The sequence below is a fragment of the Zootoca vivipara genome, chromosome 5, assembly GCF_965207765.1.
Source record: "Zootoca vivipara chromosome 5, rZooViv2.hap1.1, whole genome shotgun sequence".
Taxonomy (NCBI): domain Eukaryota; kingdom Metazoa; phylum Chordata; class Lepidosauria; order Squamata; family Lacertidae; genus Zootoca; species Zootoca vivipara.
The window spans coordinates 77,800,745-77,828,248 of NC_142588.1; the positions used below are offsets into that span (position 1 = coordinate 77,800,745).

The window sequence follows — 27,504 nt, forward strand, 5'->3', positions numbered from 1 at the left end:
TATGTCATTTGTGAAGTCTGTACCAGGGTCTTCTACCACCTCTGGTACAGGTTGTTGTTGTTGTTGTTTACATTTGTACCACCTTTCAGCCAAAGATCACAGGGTAGTTCACAACATAAAAATGCAAAAATAAGAACACAAAATACATAACAACAAACCAATAACCCCCCTCCTCCAGGGCTAAGTGTGGTTACCCATTCATGGGCCAAGGTTGACTTTACTGGCTGATCAGGCCACATTATATTCCAAACACTATCACCTATATTCCTCCCTATATCTCCCTCCCAAACTGGTTTTAAGCCCAACATGGAACCTGTGGTATAGATTAATATAGTAATTGCTTATATAAATCTGCAACCAAACCTTTCCCATATCCCATACTAAGGGACAGTATATTAGTTTTTGTAAGAGGGCTAGTGGCCTGGGCATAGTTGTGTGGGTCCGACAGAAGGTATGTTACTTGATGAAAGTGAAACCAGCCTGCGTCCAGCAGTTTTTTCACATAGTAGATGTGTGTAGCTCATCTTTTGACATGGGGCACAGTTTTCATACAAGAACATTCCACAATGATGAAGTCAGGCATATAAAATGGACTTGCAGTACATTCTTCTGCCAGTTAGGGATGGATAAATCAGTCCATTTCTGATTCAAGTCACTTTCCCACTCATAATTCCATTCCATCACATATTAATCTGCCGGGGGTGGGAAATTTGCATTAGTTATGTATCAAAATACATATTTATAAACCTGGCTCTCTCAAAATGTATTTTGATACCTTTTTGGGGTCAAGAACTGTGTTGAAAACTGTGAAGGCCAATTGATAACTAAGTTCTTATTCATATACAGTATTGGTTTGGGTGCTGTAGATCAGCGTTTCTCAACCGCTGTTCCGCGGCACACTAGTGTGCCGCGAGACGCTGGCTGGTGTGCCACGACGTGCGGCGACGAGAAGGGCGATTTGCATTGTCACATGCCTGGTGGCCGCCAATAGGCAGCGCTGACCCGCCGGAAAGCAATATTTCTCCTCCTCTTTCCCAAAGCTCAGTGCAAACGAGCCTGGCGGCCGCCAATACACACCGCTGACCCGCCGGAAAGCAATATTTGGCAAGTGTTTCTTACAGTCATAATTATAATATAGGGCGGCACAGAGTTAAATTTTTTAACTTTTTTAATGGTGGTGTGCCTCATGATTTTTTTCACGGAACAAGTGTGCCGTGGCCCAAAAAAGGTTGAGAAACACTGCTGTAGATCAGGTCAGCACCCAGAAATCACCTCATACAAGTATCCCTTTCCCCCAGCTGGGTTTCACAATTGAACTGACAGATAAGCACACTAGATGGCTGAATGCTGGTTCAAACCATTAGTCTTGCCTCCTCCTCGCTGCACTTATACAACTGCGGAAATGTAGCTTAGCACCCTGCAGCCAGTTTCATGAGACAGGAAGCTACAGGGGTACCTTGTTAACTTTCCCTGGCCAAAGGAGGAGGTGTAAGCAGCAAGTGAGAAAGCAAATGACTAGGCTGATGGTTGAACCCATGTCCAGGTTTGGTGTGCTCATTCATTCATGAAGCTGGTAAAAATTTGCAAAGAGTGCTCTTCATATTTTGCACCCCTCTTCGTTTCTCTTTGAGATAATAGTCCATAATTGGCTAATTATCGATAACGCATCTTTGTGAGACAGAAAGATAGCAGAGAAATCTATCTGCCTACAAACAATTCTAGCTGCGTAGCAGACGATTGCAAAATACTCGCCCAGTACGCTCTGTCACAAATGTCAAGCCTCTGTTTCTAAAAAACCCAGAAACTTTTACTCCCAAGTTCAGATCACATTCCGTAGCAGCGAAAATTTTATCCAACTTTCTGTGCCTGTGAAATAACTCACTCCTTGGTTCGTTAAAACAAAGAAGATTTATTGCTTAGGGCAGCTCAGCCTGGTGAGTTCATCTCCATCTCAGCTGGAAGCTGCGACACGAACAGAATACAATACAAACATACAGTCTCAATATAACAGAAAAAATACAATAGCACACACAGGTACTTCCTGGTTACTTCCTGTTTACATGAGAACAGGTCCCGTGATACAGGACGACTGCTGAACTATTAACCCTCTCAGCTCACAGTTTCAAGACAACTTCCACAAATTGACTTGAAGACTTGTTGGATGATGTAGGTTGCCAACATGTTGCTCGTGGGTGCATGTGTGCCTGCAGAGACCTTACCTTGTGTCCATGGCGTGAATTGGGCTAGAAGGAAGTCTTCTTTGGCCAACATAATAACTTATTTCAAGCCTAATTAGGCACCAGGTGAAGGTGTTCACATTCACCACGCTGCTAATTGGTGTTCGTCCTTTTTGCTGCTAATTGGTGTTCGTATTTTAGTTGGGTGAGGTAGGATGTGTCCTTTTTATGTTACTGCAGGCTGAGCACTTTTAGTTAATGATGCTCATTTAATCTTTTGATGTGTTTTAGTCTGGTATTATATGCTTTTTTAAAAAGGGTAGTAAGTGACAAATAACAATGTTGTTCTATGAGAGCCAATTTCACAAGGGTTATAGATGGGCAGAGGAGAGCTGCAGCATGCACAACAGCTCCTCTGGTTTGCAAATGTGACTACAGGCGTAAAAAACATTGGTGACCCCTAATGTATAGAATAGCATCAGTCCCACTATGGCCCCCACCCCACAACTGAAGTTAGGGTGGGACTGCAGAATACTGCTTTAACTGGGGCACTTTTGTGTAAAGTTAAAAAACACCCAAAGCAAAAATGCATTTCCCAATTCTTCTTCTCTTCTGTCAACCTCCTTTTGAAGAACTATTTAATAATATATTATGTTCTTTTCTTCCTTCCTTCCTAATTTTGCTGTGATTCTGCAGCCCTGCTGTATTCTGTGTTAAGCAGAGTCAGGGTCCTTGTTACATGCTATGTTGTCCGTGTTGTCCATTCCTCAGGAGCTGCTGCAGCAATTTTGATAATCCTGCATTTGAGAACTTCTAAATAATGGAACATAGGCACAAGCGGCTGGCGGTGAGGGAGGGAGAGTTGTAGTTGTTTATGGAGGGTCCCCCCCCCTTCCTAAAGATAAACAGTATAAATATTTAATTGAGCTTGTTTGGGTGAAGCTGTTAACTTCAAGATGAAAGGTAGTTCCATTCATGTCTCTTCTTCAAAAAGTCAGTTGTACCTTAGAACAGTGGTCCTCAACCTTGGGCCTCCAGATGTTTTTGGCCTACAACTCCCATGATCCCTAGCTAGCAAGACCAGTGGTCAGGAATGATGGGAGTTGTAGTCCCAAAACATCTGGAGGCACACTGGTTGAGAAACACTGCCTTAGAAGACCCAGCCCAATTCCCTCTGTATACCCTTGACTACAAACATGGCAATGTGGCTAGCAAAACTCTCCATACTTTTGTGCTAAAACACGCAGATGAAGGAATATGAGCAATTATAATGGTTGAAACTTAACAATTAGCAACCTGTTTAAAAGAGGTTCACTTACCATGTGCATTTCTACACATTCACAACCTACTAGTTTTGGAGCTTGGCTTTTGATCCCTTCCTATTTAGTTTTCTAAGCAATGCAAGCCTAGGCCATTTGGTTCTAGCATGGCAGTTCTGTATGTTCTGCTCTGGCTGCCAGTCAGTTTCTCGGGTCAATTCAAGGTGGTGATCTCAACCTTGAAAGCTCTTGGTGACTTAGGACCTGGGTACATTGGGAACCATCTTCTTTGATATGGTCTTCCCTGCACACTCCAATCCCGCTTTCTGGCTCTGCTCCAGTTCCCTGGATGACAGGAAGCAAGACTGGTGTGAACTAGAGTTAGGCCTTTTTCTGTTGTGGCACCTACTCAGTGGAATGTCTTGCTGAGTATGTCCATCAGGCCCCATCAAAAATGCCTTTGGTCAATTGTGACTTTTTGTCTAGCTCAGCTGTGTTATTTTTGTGTTACTGGAATAATTTCTTTTAAGACCCTTTACTTACTGATTTGTCTGTATATTGTATTTTTAGAGCATTGTGGTTATTTTATTGTTTCATTTTGCCGCATTCACACTCTACATTTTAAGCACTGTGATAAAGGCTTTAAGCAGTCTTGGCTTCTCCCAAAGAATTCCGGGAGCTACAGTTTGTTAAGTGATGAGAATTGTTAGGAGAACCCTATTCTGCTCAGAGAAGTACACTTTCCGGCACTCCCCGCGAAGCGGGATTTGTTGTTAAATCACTCTGGGAATTGTTAAACCATTCTGTATTGGGCATGCTTAGCCTTGAGACTGTTATGTGATGATATGATAGCCATCTTCAAATATTTGAAGGGCTGTCATGCAGACGATGGAGCAAATTTGTTCTGGGTTAGAATACATGGCTAAGTGCACGCTAACATGTTAAACCAACAAGACACATACGCACATGAAACAGCTTCCCTTTTTGTGTGTGCAGGGCAGGCACTGCTATTTGCACAGCAAGCAAACTGAGTCTCAGGCAGGCCTGTGTAGAACTTGTCTGAGGCCCAGGGTGGAAGTCTTGTTAGAATAAAGTTATAAACTGGAGGGGGGGGGAACCCAAAAAAAAAAACCACAACCCAAAAAACCCTCCAAAGCCCAGGGCAGGTGTACCCAGCTGCTTCTCACACCCCGCACAGGCCTGGAGGGCCAAACAAATGAGCACTCCTTCAAAAAGGTTCAAGGCTTGTTCATACCACTGCATTCTTGGAGTCATAGCCAGCTGAGCATCAGACTTGCTGCCAGTTGCCTCTTGATGGGCTGGAAGTGGCACCACTATGGGTGGTTTAAGGCTTGGGATAGCCAGTGTCTGGGGGGGGGGGGTGTTATTTGTCTGACAGCCTGGAGGCTCAGTAAGGGTCTCCATCCCCACCCTGGCCACAGGTGCCTGCCCCTAAGCTCACCTGCCATTGGCCAATTTGTCAGCCAGGCTAGATCCAAATTTCCTGACCGATGGAGAAAACCGTTTTGGCTCTTTGCTGGCCAGGGATCTACCAGCAAAGGCAGCCCTCTATCTGGAAGTGCCAGGAGAGGTGGTGCCGGTTCACAACACTGCCCTACCTTGTGAAAGGTAAATTTGTTTCCATGGGACTCATGATGGGGATGGGGACAATTTTTGTCAGGGTTTCAGCTGGGAAGGGATGGGCCAAACCTCCCCTCACCACACATTGTGGTCTTCCTGAAAATCCCACCCTCTGGACAGCCTTAAATGTTTAAACAATTGTAACCTAGTTTCTAATGATGCATTTGCCGCCAGGCTAGATTGACCAAGCATAGCTGCCAAGTTTTCCCTTTTCTCGCCAGGAAGCCTATTCAGCATAATGGAAAATCCCTTTAAAAAAGGGATAACTTGGCAGCTATGTGACCAAGCATCTAGCCACCAGCTGTCTCCTGCATTTATTCAAGAGTCTGCCAAACCAGAACCTGTCTGAATATATCAATTTTAGAAGGGAATTTTGTTTGTACATTTTCCATTTTCTGCAATTCCCTCACCTTTAGAGCACCTCTCTGAAGGTGGGCTATCCTGTGGGACCCTTGAAATGAAACAGACGTGCTTTTCTGGAAACAGAATGGGATTCAACCCTTAAGCAGGATGTCTTCTTGTCAGATGCACACAGAGGGACCAGCTGGAACTTTTGATCTTCTCTAATTTAATTTATTTGATTTCATTATAGCTTGGCCTGTTTTTTAAAAAAATGAATTGTTCTTTGAAGTTTGTCCCTTAGACACCATGCAGGATCATGTTTTTGTCTTTCAATTATCGGGTAACTCAGTAGAACATACCGGTAACTCTTTTAATCTTTGCAACCCTTAAGTAAAGTGGATTTTATATATATTTTATATATTGTTATATATATATTATATATATATTTTATATATATATATATATATATATATATATATATATATATTCCATTTCTGAAAGGTGTCTCAGCACATATGCTATAATCCTATCCCTACTCTACAGTCCAAGGACCAGTTCTGACTTAATGCCTTTTATATATCAACATGCCAGGCAGCCAGTGACTTATGGGACTTGTCATCCTGGAGTACTTCCAGAAGAAACAGCTACTGCAATTTCATACAAATGCAGTCAGAGAAAAGCTAACTGCTAGATCAGGTTGCAAAAATAACAAAGATCTCACAACTATCTCAAAACCCATGGGAGGAATTCAGTTGAAGCCCTTTGGCAAATGTTCTTGGGGGGGGAACCAATTTCAGGGGGCACACTGAGGGAGGAGAGGAGGGAAAGCCCTGTTGCACTAGCAAATGTCCTCATGCTGGCTTCCGCTAGTGGGACTCATCAATTGAATTCCACCTTGCTCGGTGAAAAGAAGACATGGCATGGATTCACATGTATCTTTCTCTGACTTTTTGTTTTTATTTTTAACATTATCAGAAGAAAGTAAACGTGGGTGGAGGGGCTTCCTAACCCATTCCTTTCTGGAAAACTTTCTGGGGGCCACATGCTAGTGGTGGACACAGCCAGAGGCAAAAGTAGGCAGAGCAATTAATGTGAATTTTTTACTTTGGGGCAGTAATCTGGTTTCCACACACTCTCACACACCTCCATCCACAAGGAAGAGGCATTATCGGAGTTCATTGCTGACATTGCCAGCCAGGCAGAAATACTCAAGGAGCTTATTAATTAGTGCTGCTGAGGGATGTGGGCTGGGGAGAGTCCCGAGGGCCTGATAGAAAGGCCTGCAAGGCCGTATTTGGACCCTGGCCGTATTTGAACCCTGAGGTTCTCCGAACCTGACCCTAAATTCTCAGCTTCCTAAATCTTCTTTTGGCTTAGCTGTTTTGATTCACCGATGCTTTGGCTAGCAGAGACTGGTGAAGGAGGCCTTAGTATTTTAATTTTTTTAATTATGAGGAACTCGTAGTAAGTAGAGTTTGGATTTGATATCCCGCTTTATCACTGCCCAAAGAAATCTCAAAGCGGCTAACAATCTCCTTTCCCTTCCTCCCCCACAACACTCTGTGAGGTGAATGGGGCTGAAAGACTTCAAAGAAATGTGACTAGCCCAGCTGCCCAAGCAGCTGCATGTGGAGGAGTGGAGACGTGAACCTGGTTCCCCAGATTAGGAGTCTACCGCTCTTAACCACTACACCACACTGGCTCTCCAGTGTATGTACAGTGGTACCTCGGGTTACAGACACTTCAGGTTACAGACTCTGCTAACCCAGAATAGTACCTCAGGTTAAGAACTTTGCTTCAGGATGAGAACAGAAATTGCGGCAGGGCGGCAGTGGGAGGCCCCATTAGCTAAAGTGGTACCTCAGGTTAAGAACAGTTTCAGGTTAAGAACGGACCTCAAGAACAAATTAAGTTCTTAACCCGAGGTACCACTGTATATACTGCTGGCAGACCATGGAATCATGAGTGACTCATGAGTGAAAATCTGTTGTAGTCTTCTGATGATGGCATACTGCTTATAGTTGCTTTCATCATCAACAGCAACAGCAACAAGAACAACCTGCACCATGTTTTTTTGGTGGCCTATATCATTTGCATTTAGATTATGAACCTGCAAGCCAGTCTCTGAATACCAGTTGCTGGGGAACTACAGCAGGAGAAGGTGGTTGCATTCACACAGCCATGGTACATGAAGTGTGGTGCCACCTCTTTGCTGCCGTCCACTCACTAGGACTTGATCGGGTGAGGCACTGGAGTTAATAGTGAAAAAGCACCTGGTTGTTGGTGGCCACCACACTTGAATTCACACTTGCACCTGTCGCCGCCCGCCCATGGCTTCTCCTACCTTCCTGCCATCCTGCTCCATACCAGAAAGCGGCAACATCACCCTAACTGGAAGGGTGGAGCACTGGGGCAGTGACAGAAGCCCATCTCACAATTGTGAGATTGTCCTCCCATCCTGCCTATGGACTTTCCATAGCTACCTGGCATCCAACCACTCTGAGAAACAGGCTGCTGTACCTTTGGTCTGATCCAGTGGGGCTTATGTTCTTAATCCTCTCCCAATGCTTTTTAGAAGTTATGCAAAATCGAAAATTCCTGGAGAGGGAAGGAGTGCGCTTCTGCCGTCATCCTGGAGCAGTAGGAAGCTATTACCTTATTCCTAAAGTTCTGTAATAAAATACCTTGGGATTATTAGCCCCATCATTTACTGCTTGTCTGAAGCTTCAAGCAAACTGTTTTCATCTGCCATATATTTCCTCTTAACTCTCCCCAATAATGGCATAGCAGAGGTAATTTCCCAGAACACTGAGGTTATGTCAAGAGTAAATTGTCCTGCATTTTGTCTGATCTAAAAGATGCCATAGACGCGCTACTCAATAAACCTTTTTAAATAGAGTTGTATGATGGTTCCTGTTGCATTCTTTGGCTCAGGTCAGGAAGGATCAGGGACCTCTGTCCATCAGATGTCAGATCTCCCATATACAAAACGGCCAGAGCTCTGACAGCTGCCGTGATCTTTGCCAGAGATGTGGCAAAGCAGTTAACATTTCCTTCTGACCCAATTTGTTGATTTTGCAGTTTTTTATGATTCTCTTGTGGTTCTCTGCATCTTACACTAGCATTCACACACACAGGCAGTATTTACTATTATTGTTATACTTATTTTCTGTCCAGAATTCCGCAATAATATTTTGTAACCTGAGTGGACTAGCCGGGTTATTGTTCTCATAACCTACTTTTCCCTGTACATATTGAATTTTTTTGAAAAGGTGCGTAGCATTCACAAATCCTCATTGCGTGCTGCAGAAACCTGGCTACTATCCCTATCCTATCCTCATCTTGGGTAAACATAATTGTCTGATACCAGGGGCAGTGCAACCGATTCTATTTATCTCTGTCCACAGGACATAGTCTCTCTACAAGTGGTGTTTTCTGTAATCTCCCCTGTAGCACTGATGAGGTAGTACATTCAGTCTTGCCAGCATGTAGGCCTCGTGTTGATTCAGGTTGGTCAAATGGGAGAGATGCAACAGCCTCCACTTGTCCCCATGTGGTCCACATGGCACTGCAGAACTAGTGCAAGCTGTACAGCCTGGGCAGCTCCATCTTGTGAGTGTTTCCTCGGAAGTTAGACCTACTGTGTTCATTGTGATTTATTCCCTAGAGTACAGAAGTAGCTAACTTGGCCCCCTCCAGATTATGCTGAACCTACAACATCTGGAGGCTATCTTATTGGCTTTCCCTGCCCTACTGTGTGTGTTTAGGCTGCAGTTCTCAGTACATTTACTAGTCAAAAAGGTCAACTGAACTCAACAGGACTTGCCTTTGAGTATTTATGCAATTTCTGCTTTTGAACTCTAAACAAAATGTCCCAAATAGCGCATGATCGTTATTTTAAATACAACGGAGGGCAGGAAATCAAATCAAGCTGCAATAGAACCGAAAGGGGAAAACAGCATTAAGCAATGAAAATAATAATACAGCTGATAAGACACCATTATGCAAAAGTTCTCAGCAGATAGTATAAAAATAGCTGTTTTTCACATTCCTGTGCAAATTCTTCTTCTTTCTTCTTCTTCTTGTTTGGCGATCACTCGTAGCCGAGTAAGATTGTCTTCGATAAACACGATTTTAACAATGGGTCCGTAAGTGACCGTGGAGGCCAATTCTGGATCCACACATCCTTCCACAGTAGGGACATTGGTTTCCAGGCGGGAGTTGATCATGGTGTAGATTTGCCAAGCGTGCCTTCCTCTTGGCACGTTTCTCCCTTGCGTCCTGAGGTCGAGTTTCTTCAAAGCCCATGACACCTTTGGTAAAGGCTGTTCTCCAACTGGAGCACTCGCAGGCCAGTGTTTACCTTTACCTGGGCAAATAAGGAGTACTTAACCTAACACCTGTAAGCTCATGAGGAAGATGGCAGGTGGTTCTCCCTGTAGATGATGTTTCAGGCCAGCGTCCCTGGTCAGCTGCTGCGTCACCCAGACCATGCCAACCTCCCTGCTGCCTTACCCCTCTCCCTCCCAGTAAGCAGTAGTAACACCACTGCAAGGAAGCTAGCTTCGCACTGCAGCTGTTCCTGCTTCTGGACCTGTTTTCTTTCTTCATCATTTCAATCTGCTTGCTCATGTGCTTCCTGCTCTGGCTCTGAGGAGATATGAACATGCAAGCAGCAGCAGCGGTGAGGAGGAATAGCTGCCACTGCTTGTGTGTCTAGCATCAGTGAGGAGGCATCAGTGTACTGGCAGTGTGAAAAAATACCGGATGCAACAGAATCTTGCTTTGGGCCTTTGCTCTGCCGCATGACCTGTTTTAAAAACCAACGGACCTTCAGGAACCGCCTAGGAGACCCTGATGCATGCATGGAATTGCTTGAATGTACTAAGGCTCTCTGAATGTCAGCCTCAATTGCTTCTTCTCCTGTAGCAGTTCAGTATGGACTTCAATGTCTTGTTGATTCAGAGCTATTCTAACTAGGGTTGCCATATTTCAAGAAGTTGTTGGGCAAAGTTGTTGAGCTTTTTTTCTTTTAACAACTGTTTTGCTAGCAAAATTCCCCCCAGATGCCATTTTTACATTTCCCCCCCCCCCCGACATATGGCAACATGTGACTGAGTCCTGAGTTTAACCAGTGGAAATAGTCAGATTCTTCTGTGCCTTGTAAAAAAAAAAAGGTAAATCATCAACCGCACATTATTCTGCATCCCTCTTTCTTCTCCCTTTCAATATGGGTTGCTTAATCTTTATCACCCATCTGCTGCAATTCTACACCAGTCTCGGTATGGATCTGCTTCTGAGTTAAACAATAAGTGACAAACAGAAACAGGAATGCTCTTTCAGGCAAGTGACATTTCAGAAAATGAGATGGACATGAAAGGAATGTATAAAAGCCTCTTGCAGCAGAAATACACTGTCATTCTTGTTCCGAGCACAGAAAGAGAGAGTCATTCTGGCACGCGAAACCAATACTTACTCTTGAACCGTGAGTGCTAATGTAAGGTAATGGAAACCCGCCGTAATAAATTGATTTGGAAGCAGGGACTTGGGCCAAAGTAAAGCATCCTGCCCTTTTAGACTTTTGCATGTTGATGTTGCAGCTAATCAAATGAACAGGGAATTCGGATAATTGCATCATAGTCCCCGTAAGCAAAGTGTGGATAGGCTGGGGGAAGATGTATAATTGACTAATATCTGGTCACTGCTGTCACTGTACATCTTCATAAACCACTGGCTGCTTTATCCTTCATAACCACATGGAAGTGAATTACTATAGCTAATCTACTGTATGACAGAGCCCATGACATTATTTGATGGCTTTTTCATTACTAAGACCATGGAAATAATTTGTGTTTTACCACAACCCAGTAATAATTTATTGCACATTAAAAGATTGTATTAAGGCCATTTCCCTTTCCTCACTCCCTGCCCTTTGCCCCCAATGGGAATTTCTTCTGCCAATATCTAGGAACCCAATGCAAGCATTAACTTTTCTTTTCCCTTTTTATTAGGGCTGAGTGGAAATGCCTTGATGTTTTTAAAAATAAATTCCAGCTGCCTCTTTTTGACAGTGCATCAAGTCGTCCTTGCAAAACACTTCTTTAAATTTCCCTCACTTACTCTCCTGCAACCATCGCAGCCCAATCAGAATGGCTACATAGATGGCCACTCCATTCCTTTACACAATCCTTGATAGTGGAGGGGTCACTCATGCATGAGGCAGGCTGGCGCAGGTGCCTTGGGCACCAGAAGCCCTGGGGATGCCTAACCACCTTCATCACTGGCAGAGAAGAAGCAGCAGCAGCAACAACAATGGCTTCTGGCAAGAGCTTGCTAGATCTCACAGGAACTCACCGTGACTGCTGCTGCTGCTTTGTGGGTGCCACCACGCAACCCAGGGAGGTTTCAGGGGAAGTAGGGTGGCAGGATTGGGTGGGGTAGCACCTAGGGTTGACCTCTTTTGGGGGGGGGTAAAGTTGTTGAGCTTTTTCGGCAAGATTGCAAGAAAATAATAATAATAATAATAATAATAATAATAATAATAATAATTTATTATTTATACCCCGCCCATTTGGCTGGGTTTCCCCAGCCACTCTGGACAGCTTCCAACAGAATATTAAAAACAGTACAGCATCAAACATTAAAAACTTCCCTAAACAGGGCTGCCTTCAGTTGTCTTCTAAAAGTAAAATAGTTACTTATTGCCTTGACATCTCCTGGGAGGGCGTTCCACAGGGCGGGTGCCACTACCGAGAAGGCCCTCTGTCTGGTTCCCTGTAAGCTCACTACTCGCAATGAGGGAACCGCCAGGAGGCCCTCAGTGCTGGATCTCAGTGTCCGGGTTAAATGGTGGGGGTGGAGACGCTCCTTCAGGTATACAGGACCGAGGCCGTTTAGGGCTTTAAAGGTCAGTACCAACACTTTGAATTGTGCTCAGAAACATACTGGGAGTCAGTGTAGATCTCTCAGGACCAGTGTTATGTGGTCCCGGCGGCCACTCCCAGTCACTACTCTAGCTGCCGCATTCTGGATTAATTGCAGTTTCCGGGTCACCTTCAAAGTAGCCCCACGTAGAGCACTTTTTGAGCTGCTTTTAAGGAAAATTGCCTAAAATGACACTGCCAACATATGGGTTGCCATATGTCCGGAATTTCCCAAACATTTTTACAATTGCTGCCTGGACACTGCTTCCAACTGCAGTATTTTGGTTATGTCCAGGAAATTCCAAACGATGGTATGGTCCATGTGACTAATCAAGAAAGGAGGAAGAAGCAACAGTCAGAGAGAACACAGGAAGCGGCCTTTCTTGTCCATGCCAAGCCATTGGTCAACCTAGCCTGTCTACATTGACCGTCAGTAGTTATCCAGGGTTTGGGGCACGAGTGCTCAGTCCTACCTGGAGATGCCAGGGAAACAACCTTCTGCATGCAAACTATGGCTCTCAGAGAAAAGAAGCCATCATGAGGGGGAAACAACTGGAAATATAAACAGGATCTGCAATCTAATGTATTTTTTTTCTCAGGAGAAATTATAACCCTACTAAAACCAGTAGTTTCATACTGAAAGTGGATAATACTCTATGCAACCCTATTTGAAAAGCAAGTTGGTGAAACAAATATTACAGTAGCGGAGTATGGAAAACAACACTGTAGTTTGGTTTGTACAATATTATTCATTTATGTGTTATTTATTTTATCTTCCACCTCTCTACTTGTTAAGAAAAAAAATGTCAAAGGAATGAAATAAAATGCTACAAGAAATTCAGTAAAAAATATAAGGTGGGAGCAAACGAAGTCAGAGTAGTAGATGCACTAAAATTAACAGACATACGTTACTGAAGTCCATTGATTTTCATATCACCCATGAGTTGTGTAAGAAGGATAAAGTAGCAGGCAAAACATACATTTAAAATACAGACAGATTAAAAATTTAGCAAATTATAATTTATCAGGTGGGTAGATAGGTATGTGTCAGAACAATAAATATTATAATGTTTAGGCCATGATATAGAGACGATTGGATGCAGAAAAGTGATGAAAAATATATGGGGCACTAGGATGAAGTAAGGTTCCCAGCAGGCAGGCTCCGGAATCTTAGCTGTTCCACTACTGAAGCTTAATTTTTGTCAACTGAACTGTTTTCCCTAAAGGTGCCGTTTTAGGCTGCCATATGAGCTGACGGTATTCAGTTGGCTAACCCCCAGGACTCAGAAAAGGAGCTTGATCGTCAGTCTGAGCTACTTCTTTCACTTGGAGCAGACCCTACCTTGCTATGTGGTTGTTGCCCTTTGGAACGTCTGCCTGCACTGCAGCACTCCTGTCATTTTTGCTTTTCTAATGGAAAGCTATACTTGCTTGCCCTAGACCAGGGGTAGGCAACCTCAGGCCCGTGGGCCGGATGCGGCCCAACCGCCTTCTCAATCTGGCTCACGGATGGTCCAGGAATCAGCATGTTTTTACATGAGTAGAATGCATACCTGCCAAGTTCCTCTCTGAAAAATAAGGGACCAGACCGGAAGTAGCATGCCGGAAGTAGCACAGCGGCCATTTTGGAACTGGGCGGAGCATGCTCAGAAGTGACTTTTGATGCTGCTGTGCCCAGTTCCAAAATGGCCGCCGCACCAGAAGTCGTGCTGCAGCCATTTTGGAACTGGGCAGAGCAGCATCAAAAGTCGCTTCTGAGCATGCTCCGCCCAGTTCCAAAATGGCCGTCGCGCCAGAATAAACCGGGGGGAAAAAATCCGTTTTTTCGGCTGGGGACAGCCGGGAAAATGGGGGTTTCCCGGGAAAAACGGGAGACTTGGCAGCTATGGTAGAATGTGTCCTTTTATTTAAAATGCATCTCTGGGTTATTTGTGGGGCCTGCCGGGTGTTTTTACATGAGCAGAATGTGTACTTTTATTTAAAATGCATCTCTGGGTTATTTGTGGGGCATAGGAATTTGTTCATTTTTTCCCCCAAAATATAATCCAGCCCACCACATGGTCTGAGGGACGGTGGACCAGCCCACAGCTGAAAAAGGTTGCTGACCCCTGCCCTAGACCACACTGCTCACCTCTGAATCTCACCATTTGTAGGGTGGAAGAAGAAGAATGGGAATGAAGCGCCGAGAATCAGTTGTCCTACCCCAAACCCCACACCAGAAATCCTTTACTACATACTATGGTTTTTTTTTATTGTTTTAAAAAATCACTAGTTTGTTGCCAGTTACAGAAAAGGACCTGCATTCCAAAATGTGTCTGAAAGATATAAGCCAGTGTGTATAAGTGGCAAGAAATAGGATGATGCAAATCTTGGCAGTGAATTTGTATTCCTTTCATTTGTAGTATCAGATGATAATAGAGGGCTATGTGCTTTATAAGTATGAATAATATTTGGATAACTGGAAGAAAGAAATGTATGTAAGTATCATCTGTTGGGATCTATTGTATTCCTAATGGGTACAGTTGTTGTTGTTTTATGCATTCATGGTTCACAAAGTTTGTTTTCCCACATGAGTCCTCCTGGCTTTCTTTTGATGTGAATTTGGGTGCATAAGCATGCAGCGCACTGCTTTCCATGTTTACTTCGAGGCAAGTCATGCTGTGATCAGCAAGTCCCACTCTTATCAAAGCAAGTCCCACTCTGATCCTAGGCAGCAAGTGTAAACTGGATCACACCCTTTACTTGTGTACAGGGCAATCACAGAGGTGGTAGACAGTTCTTCTTGATTACAGTAACCTCTGGCCATACCTGTGATTCCCTAATCCGCACACCATGCTTATCAAAGTAGGAGCACACATGCTCAGATGAGGAAAAAAGAAAACACACTGTGAAACAGTCCAAAGAGATAACAACCAGACTGTAAAAAAAATGTGGTAATCTTTAAGAGGGTGAAAAATACAAATGCCGGCATAATTATTACGTATTCCCTTTGAATTCCAATCGTGCAAGTCATGTTTAAAACATATTGGTAGAGAGCACTTGCTTCATTGTTTGTGTTTGTATGTAGTATTTGAAGTATGGCGAACCTTTGTAATTTATGGCCTCCAGCAAGAATAATAAGGTAGTGCAAAAAAATCCCAACAGTTTTCTGAAAAGGCTTGTGAGACAAGGAATGGGGCATTTCGTATCAGCACCGGTAACCAGCAAACCCAACTTTCAAGGGGATGAAGAGTTTAGTACAAAACGTCTAGTTCTTGCATGGAAGGGTTGGACCTGAGTCAGTTTATGAAGGAAACCTCTTTTAATAGGACCTTCAAGTCAATGTACAGCATAATCTTATGCACGTTTATTTGGACCGTGTTCAGTGGGGCTCACCCGCAGGTAAGCGTGCATAGGAATGCAGCCTTAGACATTAAGGGTGGTAATCAACTGAGGTTTACTCAGAGTAGACCCATTGAAATTAATGACCCAAACTTAGTAATGTCAGTTACAGGTAGGTAGCCGTGTTTGTCTGCCGTAGTCGAAACAAAATAAAAAAATTCCTTCCAGTAGCACCTTAAAGGTAAAGGTAAAGGGACCCCTGACCATTAGGTCTAGTCATGACCAACTCTGGGGTTGCGGCGCTCATCTCGCGTTATTGGCCGAGGGAGCCGGCATACAGCTTCCAGGTCATGTGGCCAGCATGACAAAGCCGCTTCTGGCGAACCAGAGCAGCACACGGAAACGCCGTTTACCTTCCCGCTGTAGCGGTACCTATTTATCTACTTGCACTTTGACATGTTTTTGAACTGCTAGGTTGGCAGGAGCTGGGACCGAGCAATGGGAGCTCACCCTGTTGCGGGGATTCAAACCGCCGACCTTCTGATTGGCAAGCCCTAGGCTCAGTGGTTTAACCCACAGCGCCACCCACGTCCCAAGTACCACCTTAGAGACCAGCTAGGTTTGTGCATTGGTATGAGCTTTCAGGTATCTGAAGAAGTGTGCATGCACATGAAATCTCATACCAATGACAAACTTAGTTGGTCTCTAAGATGCTACTGGAAGGAATTTTTTTTAAAAAAAAATTAGTAATGTCATTTAGTTTCAGTGGATCTGCTCTGAGTAAAACTTGGTTGAATAGGGTTGCCATATTTCAAGAAGTCAAAATCCGGACACAAAAAGCTGTTGAGCTATTTTGGGGAGATCCGGACGTATGGCAACCCTAGCGAATCCATGAGAGAGAACCATTTGAAAACTTCATTTGTAACAAGTAATGGATGCCAGTTGCAAATACAATAATAATTATTATTATTATTTATACCCTGCCCATCTGGCTGGGTTGCCCCAACCACTCTGGGTGGCTTCCAGCATATATAAAAACATAATAAAACATCAAACATTAATAAGAACAGTCAGATCCAATACAAAAACAGTCCAAATACAATATAATCAAGCTTAGCCATTTCAATGTTTTGATCTTCGTTTACTAAATACAAATGAAATATTGCATCACACTCTCTAGAAAATGTTGTGATGCAAAGTGAACATTTTCCCATTCAGAATTTTCAATAAAACCTGCACCACTGACAAATCTGCACAGCTGAGGGGAGATTCACTTCCTCAGAAATTCACATTCAGCTTCCCATCCCTGGTTCAGCTAATGAAGTGTCCTAATTAACCTTGGGCTGGTTACAGAAAACCATCTCCCAGGTCTGCCATAAGAGTAAATGAAAACTGTAAACAGTAGTATAAAAACTTAATATAATAATTAGTCTTCAATATGTGAAAATATAGATTTCTTCTTTTTAATAAATGAAGTGGAGATTTAAGCATGGGAACAGGTACTTTCAACTATTCATATGAGACACACGTTTTCAACGTATCAGAGAAACAAATCGATTGATAGATATTGAAGCCATCAATGATAAGCAACACTCCTGCAATCTTTAAGTATTGGCAGGCGTGCCACAGAGTAATGAAATCCAGGAAGCTGTGAGTTAAGTCATTCTTTCTAGCGAATGACTGAACAGGAGGAAACTGCAGTTTATTCCTGGATATCCCTCCCACCCCCATGGAAGAATGAATGCTAATTGCATAGCCAACATCAGGCATCCCCAAACTTCGGCCCTCCAGATGTTTTGGACTACAATTCCCATTTTCCCCAACCACTGGTCCTGTTAGCTAGGGATCATGGGAGTTGTGGGCCAAAACATCTGGAGGGCCACAGTTTGGGGATGCCTGGCCAACATCATCGAATCTCCTTGCAAACCATTCAGGGTGAATGCTCAAGGAACAGGTCGCCCTCTGTTTCAAACTCAGAAATCTGTGGAAACCCAGAAAGCTGTGGAAAAGGTACTGCTCGCCACTACAGTGTGGTCAGTCAGTGGTGGAAGAGGGATTAAGGAAGTGTTAGCTCTGTGGGTGTCAAAGGCATGTCCAGTTCCCTTCAACGAAAGCCTCTGTTTTGTATGTGATCAAACTGATATGGGTACTTCTTCCACAAAATCAGCCCGTATTTGACCAAGCCAACATGGGGGGGGGGGTTGGTTGACAGAGCTCCAAATAAATGTAGGAAGTTATGGTCTTCATCAGCTAAGGAGCAGAGAAAAAGCACAATTCTTTGGGGTATTTGCACTCAGTGGAGCCACACTTGATCATTCTAAAACAAAAATGAAAGCCTGAACTCTGGAGCCTCTAAAAGAGACAAGGTTACTGAAAGACTGCAACATACTTGACATTCTTAGATTTCCTGGTTGAAAAGCCTGTCTAAAGCCTCCTACTAATGAACCAAAGTGGATGTAAACAGGCTTATAATCTACCACACTTACAGCTCACCTGCTCTCACTTAAGTGCTGTGCCAAAACCTGTCCTCCGGTTTCTCAAATGTTTTCTTCCTCTGTAAGAAAGGCTTCCATTTTTCTGCTTCATTCTCTGGGCCCGTCAGAATTTTCTTAGAATTTGTTTAGAATTTAGGTGTGTATGTGTGTGGTTTTCAACGTACCTTAGCATTGTGTGATGGCCAAGGGTGGTAAAGGTACTTTTCTTTCCAGCAAACATTTCTCCAGCACCCTGCAGCCTCCCTGGCTGCCTGCATGTCCTGATCTGAAAAAGTCCCAGGAAAGGAGTTGCTTCAGAATCCCTTTCTCTGGGCTTTAACTGATACATGGGCATCCAGGAAGACTGCAAAGTGCAAACCACTGATGAGATGTTTTGTAGAGTGCAAGGACACTAACAAACACCACCACCCCATTCTCAAAAGTAAAGTAAGTGTAACAAAAAGTCTGCAGCTTTTTTCACTGATATTTTCTCTCCCCTTTCATAATTTTCAAATGCAATTTATTTTCTGTGCAAACACCACCCCCTCCTACCTTAGTGCTTAGCAGCCTCGCCCCAAAACTTCCCAACCTTTCTGTGACATCAAAGCAACTACGCAAATGGTTGTGGAGGCCACAACCCTGCTTTATAAACAGGTATCCCTGTGACTTCAGAGCAAATAAACCAATTGTTGCTGGATGACATCCACAACGCATGAACTGTTGGCATGGTGTTGGCTTGTGTTGAGTAGTCTCATTTGAGTCCATAGGACATAACATATTCATTAGCTTCTCTAATGATAAATGATAAACCAACACATTGGTTTTTCTGCTGTTAAATTAGTGGATTGTTATGATTTTTTTATATAAAGAAATCGTTTTTTTAATGATTGCATAGGGAGTGTTATCATATACTGGCCAGCTGTATCAGTCTTATACTAAATAATAATGTTAATTGTGTGTCTCCAAAGTCATTAGAATTTTGTCTAGGAAGCTATTATGTTTAATGTTATGACATTTTCAAGTACTTCTACCCAGCAGGCTAGCCTGCCCCAGCATTCAGCACTGTGCAATTTCCTGTAGGCTGCATAAAAGTTCAGTTGGATACTATTACCAGCTGGGAAGGGTGGGGGTAGTACATTTTCACTAATCTTAACGGGCTTAATGAGCTTCGCAAGGCCAATCTAAGAGAGGGCAAGACTACACCAAATTAAAGCTCCCACAATGTTTCCAATTGAAAGTCAATTGTGATACCTGTATAAACTCCACAAAGGATTGCCTACAGTATGTCAAAACCAGCCAGTTATGTCTGAGGCAAAAGTCAAAGCTCATAGGAAACTATATGGGAAAGAATAATGAATTATGACAACTCATCTTTTAAAGGGGACTTTTTAATATAATAAAGTCTAGGTAGTGACATGGGGTTGTAGCCAGCAAAGTACCAAGTTAGTCCCTTAGCAGTGTAGTTGTTCAGTTGGAAAACAGTTTTGCACCAGTGGAACATTGTGACACAAGAGAATGCATAAGCAGATTGCTTGTAACTTTTGCACCATAGACTGCACAATCTGTTGCATAATGAGCTTCCACAACAACTGTTGTGTTGGATTTCTCCATTCCACATTAAAACTCATTGTTCACTAGTACAAGAGCTCTTCCACTAGCAGACAAGGAAAGTTGGATGCAGCCCATGGACTTTGCCTGAGTCCCTATGCTTACTACTACTACTACTACTACTACTACTACGCCATCCATATGACTGAGTTGCCCCAGCCACTCTGGGTGGCTCCCAACAAAATATTAATACCCCCAAACCTGAAACATTAAAAGCCTCCCCAGTACAGGGTTGCCTTCAGGTGTCTTCTAAAAGTTAGACAGATGTTTCTTTCCTTGACATCTGATGGGAGGGCATTGCACAGGGCAGGCACAACTATCGAGAAGGCCTTCTGCCTGGTTCCCTGTAACCTTACTTCATGCAATGAGGGAACTACCAGAAGGCCCTCAGAGCTGGATCTCAATGTCCGGACTGACTACTACCTGACTTCAGGGGATGCATAGTTGCTAGCTACATCTGGAGTCAATTTGAGCCCCTTTTCAGATAATACACAAAGTACACATGGATAAGACAGAGCAGGACTTTACTGCTGGTCGTACTCTAATGTTGCATGTGCCACTGGCTGTACCTCCTCAGTGTTTACCCCTTTGTTCTCTCCCCTTAGTGTTTATCACATGGGAGTCAAGAGGGCAGGGCCAGCTGCCCAGGCAGCATTGGATGTACGGTTCAGCAGCACAATCCAACTCTCTCTTCTCTACATGGATATGAGATATTGGGTGTGTGGAAATAGTATGGAGTGCTTGCCCCACTGCCTGATGGAACCCACTCTTCTTGTTGACTCCATTGCATTCCCATGATGGTTTGGGGTTGAGGGGTTGGGATCTTAAGAAGTTTATTTATGGTGGCCTGTTCTTGCTGTGCCACAATGCCAACATGGGCAACATCTGCCTCATGATGACAGAATTGCCACCCAAATAACTCCACAACACTTCATGTTACTGCTGTGGTTGGTGTACAGCTGTTTTATTTGTCAGGTTTTCTCCTTGCATCGAAATAGTATAAATAGCTAGGAAAAACTTTACCCATCACAAAAAGCGCCATGTTTAGGGGAGGGGAAAACCTAAGCAAAAGTTCACCCGGTGGCATCATCTTCTCATGCAATTGTTAAAATCACAGGAATCCTTCCAGCGGGGAAAAAAGATAGCAATTTAGACAGCGCTGTAAAAGGTGTCATTGCTCCCACCTTGGATCCTGCCTACTTTTAGTCAAGAGAAATGTGGCGAAATAACACTTGAGGATGTAAGAAGGCAGCAATTTCCATTCCAACCTGTATTCATCACAATCAGTACTGTTTCCATTCTGTTGCAGTTCAGTTTCCACCAAATACTATGTGAGATGGAAGGACATGGGGGGTGGGGGTGGGTGAGGTATAAAGTGTGAGGGTTGGCAAGCAGGGGCTAGGCAGGGTTGGCAAGCAATGTGAGCAGGGCAGTAGCTCCTAGTAACTTACATAAATTTCTTTCATTTCAATGTAAGGGAGATGTGAAAACAAGGTTTTAAAAGTCATAAATCATGTGCCATTTGCAGACTTAAAAACAACATCAATGTGAACAAATGCCTATATCATATATGCTTGGCTGATGTACATTCCTGACCACAGATAAACATGCAAACTGCAGCAGTTTCAGGTTCCTTTTCCATTTTTTTCTGATATCCCTACTTCCATTGAGAAGGCAACCCTCCAAGCACAGGCTGCAGTGCAAAGATCTGTATAGAATTTGTGAATAGTGATTTATATTTTAGATACAAATTTAGAAATAATTCATATAATTTAAATACAATTACAATAGGTCTCATTCATAATGGGGAAGACTGTGAGGAGGAGAGTTGTGTGCCTATTCTCCGGATGCAAACTGCTGATGGACAACTCTAAGGCACCTCTTGCTCACCCTGCTTTGGAGTACAGTATTTTATCTTTTAACCCAGATGTGGTCTAGACAACCCGCTAAGTCGGGAATGCCTTCAAGCAGAGGATTGTACGCAGCAAAGTTGGGCACATGGCCTTACCAGCGCCTTATTGCCATTTGCCTTGAGCAGAAAAGTTTGGATTCAGGAGATCTTTGGCTCTCCCAGTTGAGCTGGGACTGTGCTGGCATAAGTCAGATATACCAGCATTAAGTTCCTCAGCCCCACTCAGCTGGGGTTCAGCAGGGGGACCTTGAACTGGTATAACGTATGCTGTGCAAGTCCCCAAAAAGTTGCATTCAAGGGGCGAGGCAGGGACAGGGTGGGGCAATGAGAGATTTACACCTGTTCCAAGCCCCATAAATCTCAGTCTGAGCTAGGGCCAAATCTTCAAAAACCTGGGTTCAGTCTCAGCTGCTACTCAGATGGCCGTAGAGGCTCCTGAATTTGGAGTTTGGAATAGGGGTCAGTTTTGCCAGGGTAAGTGCAAATTATGCCAGCTTCTTATAGTTAGGATTGCTTTGTCAGCCCAGCCCTCTGTAATGTACTTTTGTGGATTCTGTGCAGGAAGGAGCAGACACACCCTTAGATTCCTGAATTGCAAAGAGGGCTTTACTTTGCCCAGTACATCTTATATCACTATCACTTGCACCAACTAGTGACATTAAGTGTAAGTTGTTGTTGTTGTTTAGTCGTTTAGTCATGTCCGACTCTTCGTGATCCCATGGACCATAGCATGCCAGGCACTCCTGTCTTGCACTGCCTCCCGCAGTTTGGTCAAACTCATGTTTGTAGCTTCGAGAACACTGTCCAACCATCTCGTCCTCTGTCGTCCCCTTCTCCTAGCGCCCTCAATCTTTCCCAACATCAGGGTCTTTTCCAGGGAGTCTTCTCTTCTCATGAGGTGGCCAAAGTATTGGAGCCTCAGCTTCAGGATCTGTCCTTCCAGTGAGCACTCAGGGCTGATTTCCTTAAGAATGGATAGGTTTGATCTTTTTGCAGTCCATGGGACTCTCAAGAGTCTCCTCCAGCACCATAATTCAAAAGCATCACCAGATCCCATATATTACACCCTGCAGAAAACAAAATGCTCTGCCATTTGACAGAGAAGCAACCACCATACACGCAGTAGGTTCCTTCTCCATAAACCCCAGAAAGTGTCATTTGGGCGAAGGCCCTCCATTTACAAGCAATTACTTTCCTAGTCTAATGGCTAAATCTAGCACTGCTGGCAAATCTGCCCAAGCAAGAATGTTTTTGCTATGCTAGTTAAACATTTCCCCCTGCTTATGAGCATGCTTGAAACTGTCCTGCTGGTCTGTGCTGTTGGAAGGCAGGGAGTTAATGTGTCACAGGAGAACGGCTGCTTCTAAAGTGGGAGGCAGACGGTGGCAGAGGTAGCTCCGAGGAGAAATAGCTTTTCAGGGGAGGAAAAAGCTGATACCATGGATTCTGGCGGAAGATAAAAAAAATATGATTTGTGTGCTTATGGGTGGGCTTGAGGGAGCTTTAAAGAAGCTGGCAGGGCAAAGCTCCAAATTTAGCATTAGAGGCAACAGCAACCAAAAAATAAAATAAAATAAAACCCATCTGAGTTTCTTTCCTTTAATCATTTGGGAGTTGTCAGTAATATTTCCTAATATGCAACCTGACTCTGCTCTCCCCCCCCCAACCATGCTTTAGATATAAGGAAAACATATTATCACATGCTGGCTAAGACTGATGGGAGTTGTAGTCCAGAGCATCTGCAGGGCACCAAGCCAGTGAAGGCTGTTCTTGTCTAACCACCAGTTCCTAACTGCACTGAGGATGAAACTGTCTTCCTTTCACATCACTAGTCTCCCTGTCCATGATACAGTGGTACCTCGGTTTAAGTACACAATTGGTTCCGGAAGTCTGTACTTAACCTGAAGCGTACTTAACCTGAAGCGAACTTTCCCATTAAAAGTACTGGAAAGTGGATTAATCCATTCCAGACGGGTCCGCGGAGTACTCAACCTGAAGCATATTTAACCCGAAGTATGAGTGTAATTGGTTCTGGGAGTCCGTACTTAACCTGAAACGTATTTAACCTAAGCAAACTTTTCCATTGAAAGTAATGGAAAGTGGATTAATCCGTTCCAGACGGGTCCGCGGAGTACTTAAACTGAAAGTACTCAAACCGAAGCGTACTTAAACCGAGGTATGACTGTAGTGGCTTTGGCTGCCATGAAAGGGCAGCAAATGGCAATTTATTTAATTCATTGTTGTTGTGTTTTTACTGCCAGGGAGGGGCCAAGGCACTTGTGAATGGGTGGCTCTGCGGTCTAAACCACTGAGCCTCTTGGGCTTGCTGATCAAAAGGTCAGCGGTTCGATTCCCCGCGATGGGGTGAGCTCCCGTTGCTCTGTCCCAGCTCCTGCCAACCTAGCAGTTCGAAAGCATGCCAGTGCAAGTAGATAAATGGGTAGGAAGGTAAACGGCATTTCCGTGCACTCTGGCTTATTATTAGATAAAATTTTCATCTCCAATTAATAATCTCCAATTAGTGCAGACAAATATCAAAAACTTCTGAAGCTCTTGCGAAACACCAGCTCTTAAATCAGCCTCATGGGTCACATTCTGCCTGCACGAAAACCTCCCTGAGTGTGATTTCCATTTGCCGACTGTGCTTCATTTGTTTTATGTCCTAAATGAATGCGTTTGGTACTTTGAATGTTTCTTAAATGTGACATGATCGGCAAATGCATCTTGTAAACTTTTCCTAATGAAGTTATTGCACACCAGGACTACAGCAGAATTTTTGCTGATGGAGCAATTCAAAAACTTGGCAATAAATTTACATCAAGTATAGAAATCTAATATAATTGATCATAAAAAGCTGTGAGTTTGTGCTGTGATTTTATTCAAAGAAATTCCCTGCTGGTGAAATGCCGTTTAGCAATTCAGAAAACATGGCCAAGATTTCCAACTGTCTAGTCGTAAGCTGAACAGCAGGGACTGGATGAGGCATTAGCCTCCTGTAGACGAGCTAATTGTTAGATCTTATTTTAAATTAATAAGTGTCATCCATATATGAGAAAAAACTTATAGGCCTTTAGAGACAAATAGAGCTTTAGTATAAGGATGCAGTTGCTATGGTGATTGTTTCTGTTCTCTAGAAGATTCTAGTGTGGATGTTTTAAGATATACCTCAGGCAAGGTAATACTATTTACACTCAGTGACTGTGCCAGACAGAGGAAGGAAATCCAAAATTCCAATGAATGCAGAAGCAGCATTATTTTGTCGATCAAAAAACCAAACATACTCCATCCCATCAGAGTTGTTTACCATATGTTGAAGGATATGTCTCCAGTACACATCAGAGAGTGAACTTTCCAACTGTTGATGTCAAGGTTCAAGTTGGCATTGAATTCGACTCAGCACCAATTCTGTCTCAACCAAGTCAAATTCATGTAAGTGGGTTAGCAAGGCATCACTGGAAGTGTGTGAGACTGCGTTGGAACCTAAGGTCCAGGAGCCAACCTCTGGGGCCTTCCTATCTAGTCCTTGGGATTCTTTCCAAGCCATACCTACTTATAAGACACACCCCTTCAGCACAGGCCACACCCCGCACATTTCCTGTTCTTCACCCTCCTTTAGATTTTCTGTGCATGCATAGAAACCTGGCTTTTGGACTCTGGTTATGCCTACCACAGGCATGTAGCCCCCAGAATGTTGTCCTTCTGGGGGATGTACCCCTTTGGCTGAAAAATCTGCCCTATCCTTGTTCTGAGTGTTGATCTACACAGTATAATTATTTGTTTGTTTGTTTGTTTATACATACCCCACCCATCTGGCTAGGTTTCCCCAGCCACTCTGGGCGGCGTCCAACAGAATATTAAAATGCATTAATCTATTAAACATTAAAAGCTTCCCTAAACAGGGCTGCCTTCAGATGTCTTCTAAAAGTCTGGTAGTTGTTTTTCTCTTTGGCATCTGGTGGGAGGGCGTTCCACAGGGCGGGTGCCACTGTTGAGAAGGCCCTCTGCCTGTTTCCCTGCAACTTGGCTTCTCGCAGTGAGGGAACCGCCAGAAGGCCCTCGGCACTGGACCTCAGTGTCCGGGCAAAACGATGGGGGTGGAGACGCTCCTTCAGGTATAGATTAGTAGTAACCAATCCAATACCATTTCATGCTATGGTCCCATTTTTTAAAAAAAATCACTGCAGACAACATTAGAAGTCTTTAGAGCATATGTATTACTTTTCCATCTAATGAAAGTTGGATATATAATTTAGATATTAATACTCAGAGGTTTTTTTTTCTTCACTATCATCACTATGATATTATTTCAACATGTTTCTCAATCTTATATTTATAAGAGATATTATGGGTGCAATCCTAAAGCTTAAATATGCCAAGATGAGTGAGGTTAGGATCCAATGGATCTCTGGCTGAGCCAAGCCTGGCAGATCTCCCCAAAAATAGGAAAAGGAGAGAAATAAAAAAATGACAGATTTGCCCATCCCTAGCATAATAACTCTCCACCTTGTTCTGAATAATGTGTGGATCTGTTCTGATTCCCTGGTAGGCAGCTACGCCTGAGCATCCTTTGTACATTGAAAGTTTCCAAGTCACTGGAAGTGGTAATTTCATTTTATTCTGCCCTAGTCAGACCTCATCTAGGGTATTGCAGCCAATTCTGGGTGCCACAATTTAAAAAAGATATACACAAACAGGAGCAAGTTCTGAGAAGGGCAGTGTAAAAAGTGCAAATAGTGGGTGCCTGTCATGTTGTTGTTGTTGTTGTTGTTGTTGTTGTTGTTGTTGTTGTTGTTGTTGTTGTTGTTAAGATTTGTATACCGCCCTTCACTAATAATAATAATAATAATAATAATAATAATAATAATAATAATAATTAATAATAGGCTTCCTCAACCTCGGCCCTCCAGGCCTACAACTCCCATGATGCCTAGCTAGCAGGACAAGTGGTCAGGGATGATGGGAATTGTAGTCTCAAAACATCTGGAGGGCCAAGGTTGAGGAAGCCTGAATAATAATAATAATAATAATTCTATTATTTATATCCCACCCATCTGGCTGGGTTTTCCCAGCCACTCTGGGAAGCTTACAGTAGATCTAAGGGCAGTTCGCAACATAAAAATACAATATAAAAAACACAAAATACATAATAAAAACAAGAACAAAAACAGATCATGGATGAGGAAGGTCTTACTCCAAGCTGACCTGCCATTCAGAAAAGCATCCACAGTCAAAGTATAACAAGGATGTTATGACGCAAAACAGGGGCTGCCACAGTGAAAGCCCTGCTCCAACTGACTGTGGAATGGGCTTGTGGGATCTATGGAACTTGCAGGAGAAGTTTATCATGTGCATGAGATGAGATGTACGTGAACAATGCAGAAAACTAGAACATATCCGTGAGTTTATATAGTATTTCTTTGATCTCCTTTGGATCTACCCCTTTAAAAATAAAAATAAAAATTATGGGGTGTTTTTTTCAGTTGTCTGAACTTTGAAAGCATTGCGAAAAGATAAAGGAAATTATTATTATTATTTATTTATTTTAAAAAAGGAAAAGTGAGATCTCAGGTTTCTCAAGTGCATTAATTACGTATGGATTTCATAACTGACTTTATACTTCCAAACTGCATTTGGCACATAAGCAGTATGCAAGCTGAATGAGTAATGATTACTTTATTTCCAACCACTTTTACATAATAGCCGGCTCAATTCAAATGGCATTTGTTATCTTCAGAGCCCCCAATCCTATGCATGTGATAGGATTGCACCCAGAGAGGTCAGTTTACCGAAGAGTCTATAATTAATATCACTGAGAAGAGAAAAGGTGGGGCAGGGACGACCTGTGAC

The 27,504-nt window shown here is 43.3% G+C and overlaps 1 protein-coding gene across 2 annotated transcripts in view; it reads left to right on the plus strand.

Moving 5' to 3' along the window:
* The window catches only part of SCHIP1 (schwannomin interacting protein 1), a 381,034-nt gene that overhangs the window by 211,388 nt on the left and 142,142 nt on the right, over positions 1-27,504 (plus strand). The window lies entirely within an intron of this gene.